The sequence below is a fragment of the Equus quagga genome, chromosome 7 (assembly GCF_021613505.1).
Source record: "Equus quagga isolate Etosha38 chromosome 7, UCLA_HA_Equagga_1.0, whole genome shotgun sequence".
Classification (NCBI taxonomy): Eukaryota; Metazoa; Chordata; class Mammalia; order Perissodactyla; family Equidae; genus Equus; species Equus quagga.
In genome coordinates, this window is record NC_060273.1 from 61,191,252 (window position 1) to 61,209,027 (window position 17,776).

Here is a 17,776-nt window from a genome sequence, read left to right on the forward strand (position 1 = left end):
CACAAAGCAGGATTGGGCTTCGGGCTTCCTCTCTGTGACCTCTGCTTAGTGACTCACTGAGGGTGGACTGGGCACTGGGCAGGTCAGTCAGCTGGGCAGAGCGTGTGTCTGTGATCAGGCCAGTCACAGACCAGCAGGCAGGACTGGCACAGGGATGACCGGGTCTGCAGGGCGAGACTGAGGAAGCAGAGATCACCCATACACTGGGGGCTGCAATTCTCTGGGGAGAGAGGGCTTCAAGCAGAGCCAGGCTGCAGCCTGGACAGATCCTTGGGGAGAAGATCTGTGCGCATCTAAAGCACGTGCTGTGGCCTTTTATAGTGTCTGGGGGGTGTGTATATAACGATCTTTACTTCACTAAAGTAATGTAGATTATCTCCTTGGTAACCCTGTGGAAGACTCCTCCATTTTCTCAAAAGCAGAAATGTTAAAGTCAGTAAAGATAGCAAAGGGTATGTCAATTCTTTCCATTTTACTATAGTGAATCACTGAATGAGTAAGCAGCAGACTGGAATGGAGGAGCCCTTGAAAAGAGGTCCTGGACCGTCCCCGCTAACCTTTCCCTGAGCCTCCATTTCAGCCTTTGTAAAGTGAGCATTATGATACCTGCCCTGCCTCTCTATATTAGTGACGATTTTTGATTGGAAGAGATAGAACACTCAACTAGCTTAAGCAAAAAAGGGTACGTATTGGTTCACACAACTGGAAAGTTGAAGCATTTCAAACGTAGCTGGATCCAGGTGCCCAAATAATGTCAGGACTTGGTACCTCTCACTCAAAACTGCGGTCATGATCTTTCTCCTAAGTGCAGGAGAAAGAGATCTTCTCTTCTCCTACATTTCCAACACAAGTTTTGGGACTGACTTTCATTGGCCCGAATCTATCCTACGCCCATTCCTGAACTGGTAGATTTGGCAAAGGAGATAAAATGCACTGAGTGGCTGGGCCAGTACGTATTTCAGAGAACAATCAGGCATTTAGCTTGGAGTCTGTGGGAGCATGATGGATGTTCTGGAGGGGAGCAGATAAAGTAGTACACCTGATTCCCTGGTAGGAATAAACTGTTCCTATTACAATGACCTCTTGGGAAAATGTCCAGCCTGGTCTGGGGAGTTTGTTTAAAGCTGGATTCATCTAGCTGCAGAGAAAAGGACAAAATACTTGATTTCTGCCTGATGCCAAAATGCAATTGTATATTTTGTATTTATTTGCTCTCCTGTGTTTTGCAGGCTTTCTTTGACAGAGAATCAGGCTTGACCAGTGACACTTGTTTCAATGAAAGCAAGAGAGTGAATAGTAAGTAGTTTTTCCTGTTATCCATTGGTTATAGGATGTGGACTCCTCTCTCGTGCCAAGATGAGCTTTATTAAATTACCATTCCTCCCTCCAACCCGTTTAAGCAAAGAGCAGCATGTCTCATTGGTGAATCAGATGCCAAATATATGGCTTAACTTTTTTCTATTATATATTCCCCAGAGCAACACAGACACTGTCAAGGTGCAGATCACTTCAGACGTGTTCTTGGCTGCAAGTAACAGACAAAGCAGACTCCAGATGGCTTAAATAATAAGAAAAAAGTTATTAGCTCTCATAACAAGAAGTCCTAAAGTAGGATAGGTCCATAGCTGGTTAATCGAGCAGCTCAAAAATATCACAAAGATGCACTTATTTCTAACATCTCCACTGGGCTCTCTCTTCCACTTATTTCTTTTTAGTCAGCCTTTCCAGAAATCCCCCAACAGGCTTTCATTCACATTCATTGGCCAAAACAGTGTCACATACCCTTGCTTAGGTCAGTCTCTGGCAAAGCAGATGTGACCACCATGATTGGCTTAAACCAATCGTTAGTCCCTTCCTAGGGCTAGGAATAGGACCACATCCCGTGAAGCACATGGTCTCTTAGAGGAGAGTGAATATGTGAACAAAATTAAAACAAAAGGGAAGGAAGGCGGTCGACTATCTGCTATAAGATGAGACTGTGCAAATCTGAGTGGTGCTTCCTCCAAATGAAAGTTTGAAAAAGTGCTTAAGTTCCAAGACGTTGTATACTCCATCACTGCAGAAAATCGGGCACCTGGCCTGGGCTGACCTCCCCCAAGTCACAGATAAAATTGAAGACATATTTGGACATACTTTTGACTCTGGATATAAAACCTAAGACATTACTATTATACCATATGCAGACTGTTTCTGCAATTTGCATAATTATAAACTCCTCCTCAAAGAGTAAACATCACTGCCAACTTAAAAAAAAAAACTACAAAGCAGTATTACATATGCATTGCTAAATTGACTTTTTAAGTTGTCTGGGATCTTCACAAAGACACAACTCTATAGATACTGAGTGCTTAATAAAACCTTCTGTTTGTCTGAAAAGAACTCAAGAGGAAAAGAAAAGCTAAAACCCAATTTTTTTAGCTAAAGAATATGAGTTGATGCCTGAAATTTACCAGTAGGAGTTCATTCTATTAAAATGTCTCTGAAATTCATTATTCTGTGCATTGACTACCATCATTCAAGTATAGGTGATTTCTTTGTGCAGCCAAAGGAAGATATTTCCTCAGATGTCTCCATTCAGTTTTAAAAGTCACCTGTGAGCTGTGTGGCCTTATATGTGAATATTTCTAGGAGGTGATTGAAGAGATCCAGAAAGACTTTCTTGTCCCTAAATGTCTGTCTTATTAATTAGCTCCACCTAAAATATCTGCACAAATCCCTAACTTGGGCCTCGAAGGTTTCGGCTACAGTACAAATATGCTGCTGGCCACGGTGGACTGTTTTTATACACCTCAATTTAAGTTCATTGGTCAGCCCCAACGATGGCTGAGACACAGCACACTCAGGTGTACATGCAAAGAGAAGTCCTCCTGGAGCTATATTACAAATTGTGTATATGCAAATGTGTGTGTACACACAAACTAGAGATAAAGATTATGTACAAACACACAACACACATATCTACAGTGTTACATAAGTGAGTTCCCTTTTATATAAGCTATTCTATAACCTGCTTTTTAAGCTCAACAATAAATTATAGACATCTTTCCATCACAGTATGTGTGTGCATGTGTGTGTGTAAGAGTATACACGTCATTTTTTCACCATTGATTAACATTGCATCTCAGGAATCAATGGTAATTTATCTACTCAATCCCCAATTAAAGGCTGTCATCCTTGGTTTATATTTTTACTATTTTAAGTTACACCAAATATTCATGTGCAGAGAGCTTCCTCCACACGTATCATTATGTCTTTAGTCAAGTTTCCAGAAGGGCGATCGCTGGGTCAGTGAGAGGTCAGCCTCTCTGTTAAGGAGAGAGCCATGAAGCACTAGAATCTTGACACTGCCCGTGGTCCACCAGAGCACCAGCCCTCTGGGGCTTCTGGACGTTCCTGTGAGGCCTTGAGCTCCTACAGAAGGAAGATGTTAAATGACAGGAAGAAGAAAATGGGGACAAAGTGTGCCAAATGTGAACTTTGCTAAGGCCACATTTTTATCTTATGCTATCATGGAACAATAAGGGAATGACTGTTTTTACAGGCAATCATATTCATTTTTGTGTTTACTTGAGTACTACCTGTGCTTGGTCTAGACGGTAGACCCCTATGGCTGGGAGCCAGGTCTGGTTTTCTGTTGTTCTTCATCAATATGTATTGAATGCTGACATATTTACATTACTGTATGGATATGTTTTGGCGGCAAAAGATTAAATGAATTATATAGAAAATACTTCGTGACAGAAAGGAATTTGGAAGGAAGTTCCTAAGAGAGATGTGTCTAGGGAATTTATTCTCTTCCCATTCCCAACCTTCTCACCCAACCCCAGGGTCACTTTGGCCTATTATGCTGTCCATCCCACAACAATGGAAATAGATAGAGAGCCATACATCTCCAGGTGTTACTTCACCATCTCAGGGCAAAAGATGCTTCTGTATAAGGAGCAGGTTGTTATAAATGGCCATCCCTGTCAGTCAACAGATTATCTTAACATAATTCATTCAACCCCTGACCTAAGGGTCAACCTATTTTTATGACCAGCATTTGATTTACTTTTACCTTTTGCTTCCCCTTCTAAACAAGAAGAGATTCTATGAGATTATGAAAATCAAAGAAGGGCTGCACCTAGAGATACGACTTTATGCTGAGTTCTATCCATTGCAAAATGAACAAGTTCTGTAATGTTGTGCCAGTTTGATTTGCTACAAAACACATCGGAAAGATGAGATATTTTGTTTCTCTTTCCATAAATGATATTTATTTGCCTTTTCTATTTCCAAAAATGTTTCTTGTCGCATCATTCAGGGTTTTATCTAAGTTTCTTGAATTCTTGTCATCCTTCCCAGAGCAGTGAGGGTGATTTTCATGCTCCCCAATTCACTTCATTTCTGTCTGCGGTTCTGTGCCCAGCAGAAGAGTAGGGTATAGAGACACCCCACACCCATCACCAACTGGCAACTCCACTGGCTCCTGGACTTACAGTAGTATTGACCATAGAAATCCTTCAACTCTCCCCACGAAGGAAGAGAGATTGCCATCTGTCTATTCAAAGTTTGGAGTTTGGAGACCAACAGAATTAATATCACCTAGTAGCTCCTAAGACATGCAGAATCCCAGGCCCCCCCCCAGACCCACAGAGTTATAATATACATTTTCTCAAGAGGTGTTTGGTATGCACGTTACAGATCTAAAGGATAATTCTTTGAGGTCATTCTCCCTGATCTCTTCCTGTTTCCACAACATCTCCCTGCTCTAACCAACGAAGTGAAGCACACACGATGCAGAGGATAACGAAATGTGCATCATTTCCGTAGCACGCACCATTATCATGTTAGGCAAGGAAAATCCTTCAGAATGATTGGAAGGACATTTTCTCTATCTAAAAACAATTATTTATTCCTTAGAGCATTTCATTATTTTCAAAGTAATTGCTCTTCAATTCTCTCATTTGTTCAAAATGGCAGCCTTACAGTAAGGCCAAATCGTGGTAAAAGTGAGGGATACGATGAAGTGATCTTTGGCGCTCCCAGCGCCTCCTGAGCTTATTTCCTGTGTTCTCTTAAGGTTTCCAGTTCTCTCAGACTCTCTCTAACCCCTACCTCAAGCAAAATCTATTCTTGGGACAACATATGATGCCAGCCATTTATATTTTATATACTTTCACAGATTTGTTGTAATAATTTGTGCCCACCTCTCTCATGAGGTCACCTCTCTCACCTCACTTGGTCTCCCATTAAAGGAATATTATACAAGTAAGAATGAAAAGGTATGTTTTGACTAGATCCAGCTTGGCAAATCAGTTTCACCTGAGCAATTGAGCTCCTGGAGTTCTGTGTGAAGAAGGATTCTGAGGCTGCATCTGGATTCACCAGAAAAAAACATTTTGTGATCAATCAGTCATGCCTGCTATGAGTTAGGGATAAAAATATAGCCATATGTCAGCCATATAATGTTTCATACTAACATTTACTAAACGTTTACATGTCATGCATTATCAAGCTACTTGCACACCCTCTTAGTTATCTATTGCTGAATATCAAATTACCCCAGAATTTAGTGGCTTAAAAGAATAATATTTATTATCTCATAGTTTCTGTGGGTGAGGAATTTTTGCACAACTTTCCTGGGCTCTCTGTCTTGGGGTTTCCACAAGGACTCAGTCCAGGTATCAGCCAAGGCTGCAGTCTTACTCAAAGGCTCAAATGGGGAAGGATCTGTTTCCAAGCTCACTCACGTGGTTACCGGTAGCATTGAGTTCCTTGAGGGCTGTCGCACTGAGGGTCTCGGTTCCTCACTGGCCAGTGTCCAGAGCCTGCCCTCGGTTCCTTGCCAGACGGCCCTCTCCTTTTGGGAGGGTATGCAAGAAGAGTGAGAAAGAGGGTTAGCAAGAGGGATGTCACAGTCTTTTGTAACCCAGTTATAGAAGTGCTATCCCATCACTTTTGCCTGTTGTGTTCGTTAGCTGTAAGTCGCTGCATCCACTCAAGGGGAGGGGTTTACCCAAGGGTGTGTGAGTACGAGGGGATGGGAATCCCTGGGAGCCATCTTGCAAGCAGCCTGCCGTACATGCTTTATCCCGCTTAATATTCACCACAATCTCTTAAGATATATATTATTATTATCCCATTTTTATGAATGAGGAATTAAGCACGGAGCAGTCATTTATTCAAGATGACACAGCTCATAAGGGACAGAGCTGGGATTTTGACCCAGGTCCATCTGACTTTAAAGCTGATGTTACTGTCCCTACACCTTTTGCCGTCTCTACAATTACTCCATAGAGTGACCTTCAAAATGTTTTGACCGTGAACCCCTATTGCAAAAACTTCCAGAATACACTCTTATTATATACATATATATTTATAAATTGCATCTTAATCTGCAATTAAATATGAGTAAAGCTCGCTTTTAAAAGTGATTATGAATAGAAATTCTTTTATCCACACCACAATGGCTTGTCTTGCCCTCCAGAGGTCACTCCCACACTGGAGACTACTAATGCTTTTCCAGCTGTGACATCCTATGATCCATGATTCCCGAGTGGATGCTCAAGTGGGCTAATTGGGGATACGATCGGAACTTCTGCTGCCCAACCACTTAGAGCAGGGAAAAACTGGCCATCAGCCTCCTCCTCGCTCCAGTATGAGTGATAGGAGAAATATTGAATAAGTAGGAGTTTAGCCAATTCCCTCCTCTTACTTGCTGTCATCAAGTCACTTAAGGAAGGACACTGCAGGATTGGAGCAGCCTCCTCTCAGCCTCGGAGCTGTGGGGCTTCACTGTGGGAGGAAAAAACAAATGCCTTTAAAGGCTGCCTCCCGATTGGGCCTGAGGGATGAAGGAAAGTCAGATGTAGTTTTCAACTGAGGCTCTGTACTTTATAAAGACCCAGGTATTGTCTAAAAATTCCATATGTATTTATTTTAAATAGGTAATTCATGCACATGGTAAAAACATGTTTAATGGATATTTACCGAAAATTAACCTTTCTGCAGAGCCTATCTTTAACTGTTCTGCTCTTCTCCCTAAAACAACTGCTTTGTATGTGTAATCCTTCCAGTGAGCATCTGTTTCCATTCAAATATACATACACATGTCCCTGATTTTTTTTTAACCCTAATGGTACATCCACTGTTCTGCACCTTGATGTTTTTCAATTACTCTTTCTTAGAGATGCTGTTACATTTGTACACACATTTTCTTATTCTTAATAGCCACATAATGTTCTATAGTGTGAGTGCACCAAAATTTATGTAAATAGTACCCTATAGCTGGATATTTAGGTTGATTCCAATTTTTCCTCTTATAAACAATGCTGCAGTAAATATATCCTTTAAAGGATTGCTTCGGAAAGTATTTGGCTTTCACTGTTGATGTCTAACAACTTTGTTCTGACCATTTAAGGACTATGTAGTCATTGCTGGGCCCAGGTTGGGAGAGCAACACTGAATTACAGGGACATATAACCACCTTCTGTCCTCCTCCTATGAAACGCTCTGACAATGCTCCCCTTGCTCCAGTACTTGGTACCTTAGCTGAATAAGCCTCACAATATTGCTAAGAGAAAAGGAGTATGTGACTTTCCTGGAAGACTAGAGCAACTAAGGCTCCATCTTCCATCTCTGGATTTCCCAGGGCAGTCCTGGCAAGCAAGTGCTAGAACTCTGACGTGGACTAGCTAACGGGATTTATCCAGAGCAGTATGAGTGGCCTCAAATAATGGCAGCATGGTGTGGTGGGAGAGCCCCAGCTTTCGGGTCAGTGAGCAGGAACTGTGTGTGTGGTTCCCCAAATCAAGATACTGTCGCCAGAAAGTGGGGGATTGGATGCTGGCCAGGCACAAACCACAGGTTCCCATTCTAAGGGATGTTCAAGCAGAACTTTCATCAGCAACCCTTTGTCACCACCCCTTCTATACTCTGAATCTCCTTGTCCCTCTGGCCCCCAACACTAGATGACCTCTGAGATCCCATCCAGCTCAAGCTTACCCCAACTTCGTGATCTGCCATCATGAATAGGGGGAAGGAGGCATCTACCTCAGGCATCTGCCTTTATTTTGTTTGATCCCCATCTTGTCAGACCAATCAGAACTCGCCAGGTGTGGAAATCTGCCCTTTCCTCTCGCCTTCCTGGCCAGCTGCATGTAGGAGTTATTCACAGTTGCCCAATTGAAATGCCTTCCAAAGACACATGTTTGCATTGATTTTCAAATCAGTATTCTGGCCAGAGTGACAAACCCACACACTGAAATCTCAACCTCTGAGTTCTGGCTGGGCAAGATTTTTCCTGTGTGGACAAATTGTTATAAGCATACGGACGACTAGGCTGACTGTATTGTTTCCTTCTGCCAAGGCTCACAGCGTTGGGGGGTGGGGGACACACGGCAGGGGTACTTCTTAATAAAAACAGCAGCAGCAGCTACATTTCAGTTTCTCTTTTACCCCGGAGTCTATATGACACAGGGAGCACTGTGGTGAAGAATATGGGGCCTGGTATCAGTCTCACTGGTTTGGGACCCCATCTCCCTCCCTCAGTAGCTGTGTCACCCTGGCTCATTTCTTGGCCTCTCTGAACATCAGTTAGACTATCTACAAAAACCGTAACCACACCTACCTCGAAAGGGCTGGTGTGAAGATCCAAGGAGGCTGCCCATGGAAAGTACTTAGCACTAAGTGCTTAGTACCTGGTGCACACAGTACCAGTTGGCTATTCTTGTAGCTGTCCCTGCCAGATTGTTTCTCCTCATTTTGTAAATGTGCAACCTCAGAATCAGAAGATAAACAACTTGTCTAAGACCAAAAATGGCAGAACTGGACTTAAACCCGGGTCCGTCTGCCTTGCTAACTCTCCACATAGTTCTTGCTTCTTACCTTCCAGGCACTGGGAGTAGAGCAGCGAGAAAGCAAGGCATTGTCCTGGTCCTCATGGAGCCGGCCGTCTAATGAGACGTCGTGGAGCTCCATGAGAGACCTTCCACCCATTGCCTTTGTGAAGCCACCCCAGGGCGCTGAGTTAAAACACCCCTGGAGAGTCTTGACGGCAACTACAATAGCTGGTATTTATTGGGAGCTCATTCAATCTCCCCAGGAGCCCTGTGAGGCAGCTACTATTATCATCATTTTACAGATTGGAAACCTGAGCCTTGTAGAAGGCAGGACACCTTGTCGAGGGGAGGTCCTGGAGCTAGAAAATGGTAGAGCTGGGTCTTGACCAGACAATGGACTAGTACAGTTCATCATATTATTTCCAAGGAGGCAAGGTGACCTGTGACTGGAATGGGAGCTAGAATAAGAAGCTGTGTTACTCCCGCAACCCACATCTGATCACGTATAAGCTGTGTCCCGTTTTTTGTGCCCTGAGTTCCCATAGTTACCCTCTGAGGGTAAAAAATACTGGAAGAGAAGCTTAGCCATGAAAACAAAGAAATCAGGCACTATCTAATTAAAATTCGGTAGCAGGACTTTTACTGACTAACTCTGCTCTCCTAAATTCTGCCTAATTGCATTTTCAAGGGCCCCTGCATCAAGGGGCAAGCTCTGTCAGGTCAGCTGGTGGCAGATACTGGCCCCCTCCAGCGGTGGACATGGAGCCTGACTTGGCTGGGTGCAGACAGGCAAGGCCTGGGAAGACATGCACAGAGGCAGGGCCCAGGAGCCTGACTGACAAACACAGCCACGGCCTGGTGACTTCTGCAGAGCTGCCGCAGATCACAGAGAGGGCTGTGTTCAAAGGAGTCAAACAAACTCAGTTCTGCCTCCCTGATTCGGAAGATTCATCTGAATCTCCACAGGCGCCTGGCAGGTCCAGGGAGCCCGTGATGCTGGCAGTAAGTAAAAGGCCGCCAGCATGATCTTCCCCCATTTGCTGGCTTTATTCATGGCTCACAGTTACCAGCCAGCGAGGGAGGGTCTGCACAACCCTCAGGCACCATGAATTTGTTGACAAGGAGTGAAAACAAGGCAGAGAAGAGAGGCTTCCTGCAGAAAACAGAAGGGGCCTGGCCCTTCACAAACTGACCAAGCCGAACACAGCTGGAGCCTGAGTTCAGGTTTCTGTTACTTATGAAAGGGAATACCCAGCCAAAACAGAGACGAGATTTGTGTTGTTCTCAACCTGGAATTAAGAAATCTAAAACGATAAGTGCTTCATGGATCAACTCCCCACCTGCCTCCCAAGGTGTAGACAATCCCCTCAGGAAAACATCAAGAATATCCCAGGACTGCTGAGGAGGCCGAGCATAGTCAATGGACCAAGTGTTGGCAAAGGCTGTCATCCTTCTCCGAGGGCTTGCTGATCAAGCGTCTCGTTTGAGCCTTGCGGCTTTGATGGAGGGACACAGGGCATTTTGACTCATTTTATGCATGTACAAACTCTGAACATCCAGACAGGTCATGAGATCTGCCTAGAGTCACGCAGCAGTTTGATGGAAGAACCGGAACCAGAACTCTGATGGCTCTGTTCCTAGTGCGCACTTAGACTTCAGCTGTGTCTCCAGGAGAAATGTGAGAACGCATGCAGGGCGCTCTGCACACCCTGGGAAGCGCTTGGTTCTGATTAGATGGCGTTAAGTTGCTGGGACCTCTAGCTGCTCTTTCCATGGGGCCAAAATGAAGACTAATGCCGTTTACTTTGCGTTTCCCCCTCCTGGAGTGATCCTGGTGAAGCTTTGAAGCAGCCACAGTGAAAGAAAATAGCATCCTCAATTAGATCCTTTAGGAAAGTCTGCTGTATCTTCCTACCTTCAGAGGAAAACACTAAATCAATTGTCTGTATGTGAATAAACAGAAGAGAAAAGCCAGATCTGTGATAATTCCACAAATGCTTACAGGAGTCTTTATAATGGCAAATGGCCCAAAAGCCTTCAGACTCATCATATGGGTCTTTTGAAAAGTAGTTTTTGTCATTGCTAATGGAAACACCATGTTTTTACCTAGATGGATTCTGCAATTGCACATCAAAGGTCGGGCTGCATGGGGTGGGAATGTCTGTCCATAGTGTGACTCCTTGCTGGAACAGAAGCAGATGATTCTGGCACCCTGACACTCTCCCACCCAGAACCTGCCACTACACTCTGAAGAATAAACTGTGGCAGAGTGGTCAAGGTCAGATAGAATGGATTCGAGGCCTGGATCTGCCACTTTCTAGCTGCGTGACGCTGGAAAAACATTAATTGCTCTGAGTCTATAATTCTTCAACTATAAGATGGAGCTGCTAATGTACCTAACAAATGATACATAAAGTATTTAGGTAAATAATTGGGCCATCTCAGCAGTAGTAGTATCACTCTAATAGAGCTGGAAATGACTCCAGAAATCACCTCACCCAGAGGTTCCCCAACCTTGCTGAGCATCAAATGAGGTGCTTTCTGCAAATGCGTGTGGCTGGGCCCCAGACTCACCTATTCCCTGCAGCCTGCTTTCATGCTCTCGACTTCGTAGACCTCCTCGCTCCTTTGAAAAGCAACTACAGAGTCTGTCTAGGACAAAAGTACAGAGCTTCCATTAGCAAAGACTATCATTTTGTTTCAAAATCTCTGAGGATAGAGACCAGGCTTCTGTATTTTCAAAGCCCCACGGCTGATCCTTAAGCAGTTAAGATTAGTATCAGTCCTTAGAATGATCTGGGGAGCCACTGATCTAAGCCCTAGAAAGGCTAAGAAAACTGAAGCTCACAGAAACAGAACTATTAGCAAATAATAATAACAACAAACACACCCTCAGTTTTTCTGATTTCTTGTCTAATGACCTTCTCACCAAATCAATGCAACCAAATTAAGAAAAGAACAAGATAGTTTTCATGGTTGATTGTCTCAAGAATGGTCCTGGTTTACGATGTGTTAGTAACAGTTTAGAGCCAGCAACTGTATTTTCACTAAGGACTAACTCTGTGGGTTTCAGTCAGAACCACCAATCCAGGGATACTTGGGGATCTGTCTGAGTGTGAGAACATCACAGACTTGCCCCGGAGAAGGCTGGCTTTTTTTTAGGACGGAAGGTCACAGCCCAGGCATCACGGCCCCATCCTAACAGACACTACTTCTAGGTGGCTTCCTGGATGGCAGACATTCTGATCAGAAGGAAGTGATCAAATCAGAAGAGTAAATCTAACACACAAAGCATCAGGGCCAGCAGTGCCGCTGATGTAAACCGAGGAGAGGATGAAGAAAGATTTTCCCTGAGAGCTGACCATGTGCCAAGATGTGCTGAGTAACTGACTTCGGCAGTCCTAGAAGGATAATGCTCTTGTTTATCTTTATCCTTATCTATCAATTCTTTTTATTTCTCATCATTGTAAGAAGAAATGTAAGCTTGGGAGGTGGGGGTTACAGGTCTGAGATGAGCATAAAGGCATAAAAAAGAAAGATGGAAGATTTTTGCCTTTACTAAAGGAGGCAAAATTTGCTTTTCATAAATGTTATAACTGTTAATAACGCCTTCTTTAAGTAGCAGAATATTTGTTGCACTCAACATTGCTCTATGCTCTAGTTTCCTCAGTTGTAAAATAAGGACTCATAATGTGCCTACTTCCTAAGATTGTAAAGATTAAATGATTTAATGCATGAAAAGCACTTAATACAGTGAAAACACTATAATTGTTGAAAGAATGTTAGATATTGTTATAATTACTATTAAAATGTGTATTTGGTTTTTATAAGCAGTAAAATTTACTCAAATCTAAGAGTGGAAAATACAGGGACTGATTCAGTTAAGTGCATTTATATGTATAATAAGAATATTACATTTATATAATATGGATACCATTTAGGGCTTCAGATACTGTATTACTTTTTTATTGCTATGTAACAGATTATCAGAAACATAGCAGCTTAAAGCAACGCCCATTTATTAGGTCACAGCTTCTGTAGGTCAGATGTCCAGGCAAAGCATGGCTAGGTTGAAGTCTTACAAGGTTGAAATCAAAGTAGTATTTGGGCTACGTTCCTTTCTATAGCCTCTCCCAAGCTTCTTCATATTGTTGGCCAAATTCAGTTCCTTGCAGTTGTAGGACTTCAGTCCCCATTTTCTTGCTAGTTGTCAGAGTGGAGAGTATTCTCAGCTCCTAGAGGTCGCCTGCATTCCTTGCCATGTGCCCCCTCTATCCATCCATCTTCAAAGCCAGCAGTGGGAAATCTCTTTCCCATCAAATCCCTTTCACACTTCACATATCTCTTGCCAGGAAGAGCCCAGTCCCTTTGAGGGGCTCACTTGATTAGTCAGATTCACCCAGGATAATCTCTCTATCTTGAGGTTTGGGACCTTAATTACATCTGCCAAACGCCTTCCTAGCAGTACCTAGAATAGTATTTGATTGAATGAGAGAAGGCATGTGTAGACCAGGGACCAGGAATCTTGGGTACTATCTTAGAATTCTTCCTACCACAAATGCATTTTCTATCAACTCTGGCTTGGATCAAAACAAAATAGGACAGTAAAATAATGAGAATGACTTCCTTTTTATGTGCAGCTTATTTAATAATTTTTAAAGATTATTCTCACTTTTTTATAATCATACCCCTTATGTGGAATACTCAAGACCCTTGGCCAGCACTTAGCAGGAATGAGGGTTACAGATACTAATGGTAATGTATTATTAGACTCATGAGGAATAATCCCAAATACTGGCTATGAGTCACTTAACCTTTTTATAGCTATTTTATCACCTGTAAAAGGAAGAAAACATTTACCTCACAGGACTGATAGGAGTGTTTTACATAAATGATAACGATGATGAGCAGCTGTCATTTCTTGCAAACTTCCTGGGTGCTGGCACTGTGCATACCTCTGGGAGCATTGTGGTGTGATTGAAGTTGTCTGGCTCCAGAATTGAGGCCAGATACATGGTTCAAGCTCAGTTCTATCTCCTTGGGTGAGTTTCTTAACCACTCAGAGCTGCAGAAACTCTAGAGAGTGGTGACCAAAAGAATAGAAAACGGATAATAATAAAGGATAAATAATGGTCCACAACATAAGTGTGGACCTAGTGTGTGGTGTCCACCCAGTATGTGTTGAGTATGCAATACACACCCTATAGTAATACTCTTTCTTTCTAAAACTGCATTCATTCAAGTACCATCTTCATGATTTTTGCCCCAAATGCGTACTATCTATTCATACCTGCATACTATATATTCTTTTAAATCAGTTTTTTCTTATCCATGAGATCATGGTTTTGATTCACTTATTTCATTTTTTTCTAAGCTCATGTGAAAATAAATGCATAATTGTTAAAATAAAAGTATACTGAGAAAAACTGCCATGTGTATCAGTAGAGATAAAAATACCGCACATTGAGAAATGCTGCAGTAAGGATATGCAAAGACCCCTTCTCAGTGAAAGACACTGCTCCTCGAGGTCCCTGAGGAAGTAAATTGAGAGCTACCCAGATTTTTAACAGCTTAATTTTGTGTTTTGAGAGAGTGCCTTGGAATTGAAGTCATCTGATGTTTAAATTAAGCCTAGGGAATGGAAAAAAATATATATTCAGTTAAAACAGAATGAAAATAGGTGAGGGCCAGAACTCACATTTAGATCTTCCTAATTCTAAGGTCCACATTTTTTCACATTACAACTAAAAACAGGGGCAATGGAAGGAGCCAGGTGAGGAGGTGGGTAGGGGGAAGAGAGTAGAGAAGGAAAGATAGAAATGAAGAGGAAGAGTGACTGGCAAATATGTATCCAGAGAAGGAGAGAGAGAGAGAGAGAGAGAGAGAGAGAATACATGGGGGGGCAGGTTGGTAAATTCTTAAGTGATTATAAGCCTTTCTGATTATCCGATACTTGGGCTCCTATGGGTTTTAAAAATGCAGGTAGCTCCTATCACTTCTCTTCGTGTGTTATATAGGTGATTGACAGCTCTTCAGCTTTCTTTTCTCTTAAGCCTTTGGAACACCTCTCAGAATCTACATGATATGGCTGCCCACAAGGACAAAATTGTAAACTGCACAACATGCTCATAATCAGGGCAGTACGACTCCAGGATCTGAAAATCAAGCAGGGGTCCTTTACTCTGAGTCTCTCCCTTTTGTCTAAAAAATAGCCACACTAACTGTCTTATGGTAACCAACTGAAAATGTTGAACAAGAGCATGAGGTGGCTCCAGTGTTTCTCTTTGACTTTTTACTCCTTGCTAAGTGGTTCTCAGGAGGTGGATTTCTTGTAGTCATTTGCTTCTACAGCTAGAATTAAATTCTCTGCCTTTGCCACTTCCTGTCTCAAGAAGCCCACTGCAGTGCTGACTGCTCAGTACCTAGGGAAGAGCACTTTCGTTCTATATTTTAATTAGGCCTGACATCTGGTATGGACTGTGAGTACTTATGTGCACACCTGCAGGCTATTGGCTGTAGAGGAGCCGGTCTATCTGGAGATTACTAGTACAGATGGAGACTGTAGTCATTTAATTTAATAGAGCAATTGTGTGGGCCTTGTAGAATGTGCCACAACTGTGAAATGTGCCCCCCATCTCAATTCCAGGTACTCAGCACTGTTCTTTATGTAACACACATTTCACCTCTTCTGTCAATCTCCACAAGCAATACAGTCAGAAGACTGTATTGTCAACGGAGCAGTCTTGGAAACCTTTCAAGGGGGAAGGAAGAGAGATGGGGCTCTGGAAAGCAGTTGAATTTATAAAGACAATGAAATTTGCCAAGGATTTAAATGACCATCTTCCCTCCTCTGTTAAACAAATGTGCTGTGTACCACTCCAACCTCATCTAAAGAGGCTCCATCTTTCAATGTACAGCGGGAGGTGAGCATCTGGCAATGAGACAGAGGCAAATGTGACAAGAGATGGTCAGAGTAGTCACAAGCACTTGTTTTTCCATGACACTGGGGATGACCCCTTTCTTTCCCAGGACTGGAGTGCTAACTCAAGACTGTGGTTCCTGTTTTGTGAAACCTCACCTGTAGCATCTGGTTTTTTCCCACTGTATCCCCAACACCTCTCAGAGTGTCCGATGGAGCATACACGCTCAATAAGCAATTATGGAAAGAAAGAATGAGTGAGCCAGCTGAAGTGGTATTGACAAACCACAGAGACCCTTTAACTTCCTGAATGCATCCTTCTGGGTGTTCTCAAAGCCGTGGGCCCACACTGGGTAATCTGTTGGAAAATTCCATCTCTCAGTGTATTCATTGGCTGTAAAAACAGAGCTGCTCTTAGTTGGCTTACGTTGCTTCCTAAAGATCTCTTGAGCACCTGTGGAATCCCAGCTTGCTTACGTTTTAGCTGAGGAGACAGTATCATAGTAACAAATGATACAGAACAGAATAATGGTTAATGTCATGATCCTGATTAAGTGTTGGAGGAGTTCAGAGGAGAGGGAATTCCTGTGGCCCAGGAAAGTGAGAAAGACCTTGTTTTAGGTCTTGAGGATGGGCAGTCAGAGAAATTGTGGAAAGTCTTCCAGGTGAAGAGGAAAGGATGTATAAAGCAATTAACAGCATGGATTGTGGACAAACCTGGCTTACGTTTTCGGCTTTGCCATTTTCCAGCCATATGAATTTAGGTAAATTGTATAATCTGTCTAAACCTTAGTCATCTCGTTTAAAAAATGAGAATAATTGTGACTATGCCGTATACATTCTAGAAAGAATCAGGATTAAAGGAGGCAATGTGTATAAAGGATTTAGAAAAGTTCCTGAAATATAGTAAATGCTTAATATATAATAATGATGGCGGGAGGAGGAAGAAGGAGATGATGATGATGACAATAATGACCAAGACTCCATAGCGGAAGGTTGACCTGACTGGAAGAAAGGAAAGAGACTCATGTACACGGGAGGACATTGGGGGTGGAGACTAACATCAGATAGAGAGGGGAACTGATTCAAGAAAACCTGGAAAACTATTAAGGGACAAAGAAATGCTGAGAGACAGAAACATCCAGGACAGGAAAAGAAAAGTTTACTTGCAAGGGGTGTAAGGAAGTCAGACTTCCAAGGTCAGGTTCACCAATTGCAAAGCACAAGTATTTAAAGGAATATACTGCAAAATCACTTAGGATACCAAGTGTACGTGTGTCTGTTCACAGTGGAAAAACAGCCACTTTCTTGAAGGTCAGGACAATTCCACAGACATCAGCATAGCAAACATCTAGGATTAAATTGCTTTGTTAGAGTTTCAAGGTTTATGTGAAATAACCAAGGTTCCGATACTTTGGGGACCAGAACCAATCAGAGTAAACTGTCATTTTGGGGTTTTCTGAGGATGAGGTCCCCCACCCCCCATACTGGAAGCAAAGTGTCCATTTTTGCTTCTACTGAAGTAATAGCTATAATCCGTTTCATGGCCACAGTTATTTAAATCCAAATCAAGGATTTGGGAGTCGGAAAGATGTGGGTTCAAATCCCAGAATTACCATTAAATGGCACTGTGAGCACAGACAAGTTACTTCATCTCTCTGAAGCACAGTTTCTTCATTTGTACAAAGGGATAAAAATACCTCTATTATTTCTTTTTATGGATTTAAATATGTGTAATCACTAAGCACAGTGCCTGGTGCGTTACGAGTATTCAGTCTGAGAAAACTGGTTTTCTCACGTGGCTCAAAGCAGTGCTGCCTCAGATTGCCCAGGGCCTCCGGGGAAATGCAAAGGTGAGAAAATTGACTCAGACAGGGAGTCCTGGGGGCCTGGAACTTCTCCACTAAGCTGGAAAAAATACCCTGGAGACAGTTGGGTCAGGTGTCAACACCAGCTCTCTTTTACCGTGTTCCGGGTGAACGTGTCTGTGTGTTGAAATAGCACCATTGTGGACGTCAAGTTAGTCTTCAACAAA

General features: G+C 42.7%; 1 protein-coding gene across 7 annotated transcripts in view; it reads left to right on the plus strand.

Moving 5' to 3' along the window:
- Window positions 1-17,776, plus strand: part of ATP10B (ATPase phospholipid transporting 10B (putative)) — a 285,082-nt gene that overhangs the window by 105,579 nt on the left and 161,727 nt on the right. For 6 of the 7 annotated variants that reach the window (XM_046667349.1, XM_046667350.1, XM_046667353.1 and 3 more), the window contains exon 5: window positions 1,230-1,296. The gene's annotated coding sequence lies outside the window, so the exon portion shown is untranslated. Of the gene's footprint in view, window positions 1-1,229; window positions 1,297-9,036; window positions 9,054-17,776 lie in introns of those variants that run through there. The other variant, XM_046667356.1, reaches the window with a different exon arrangement.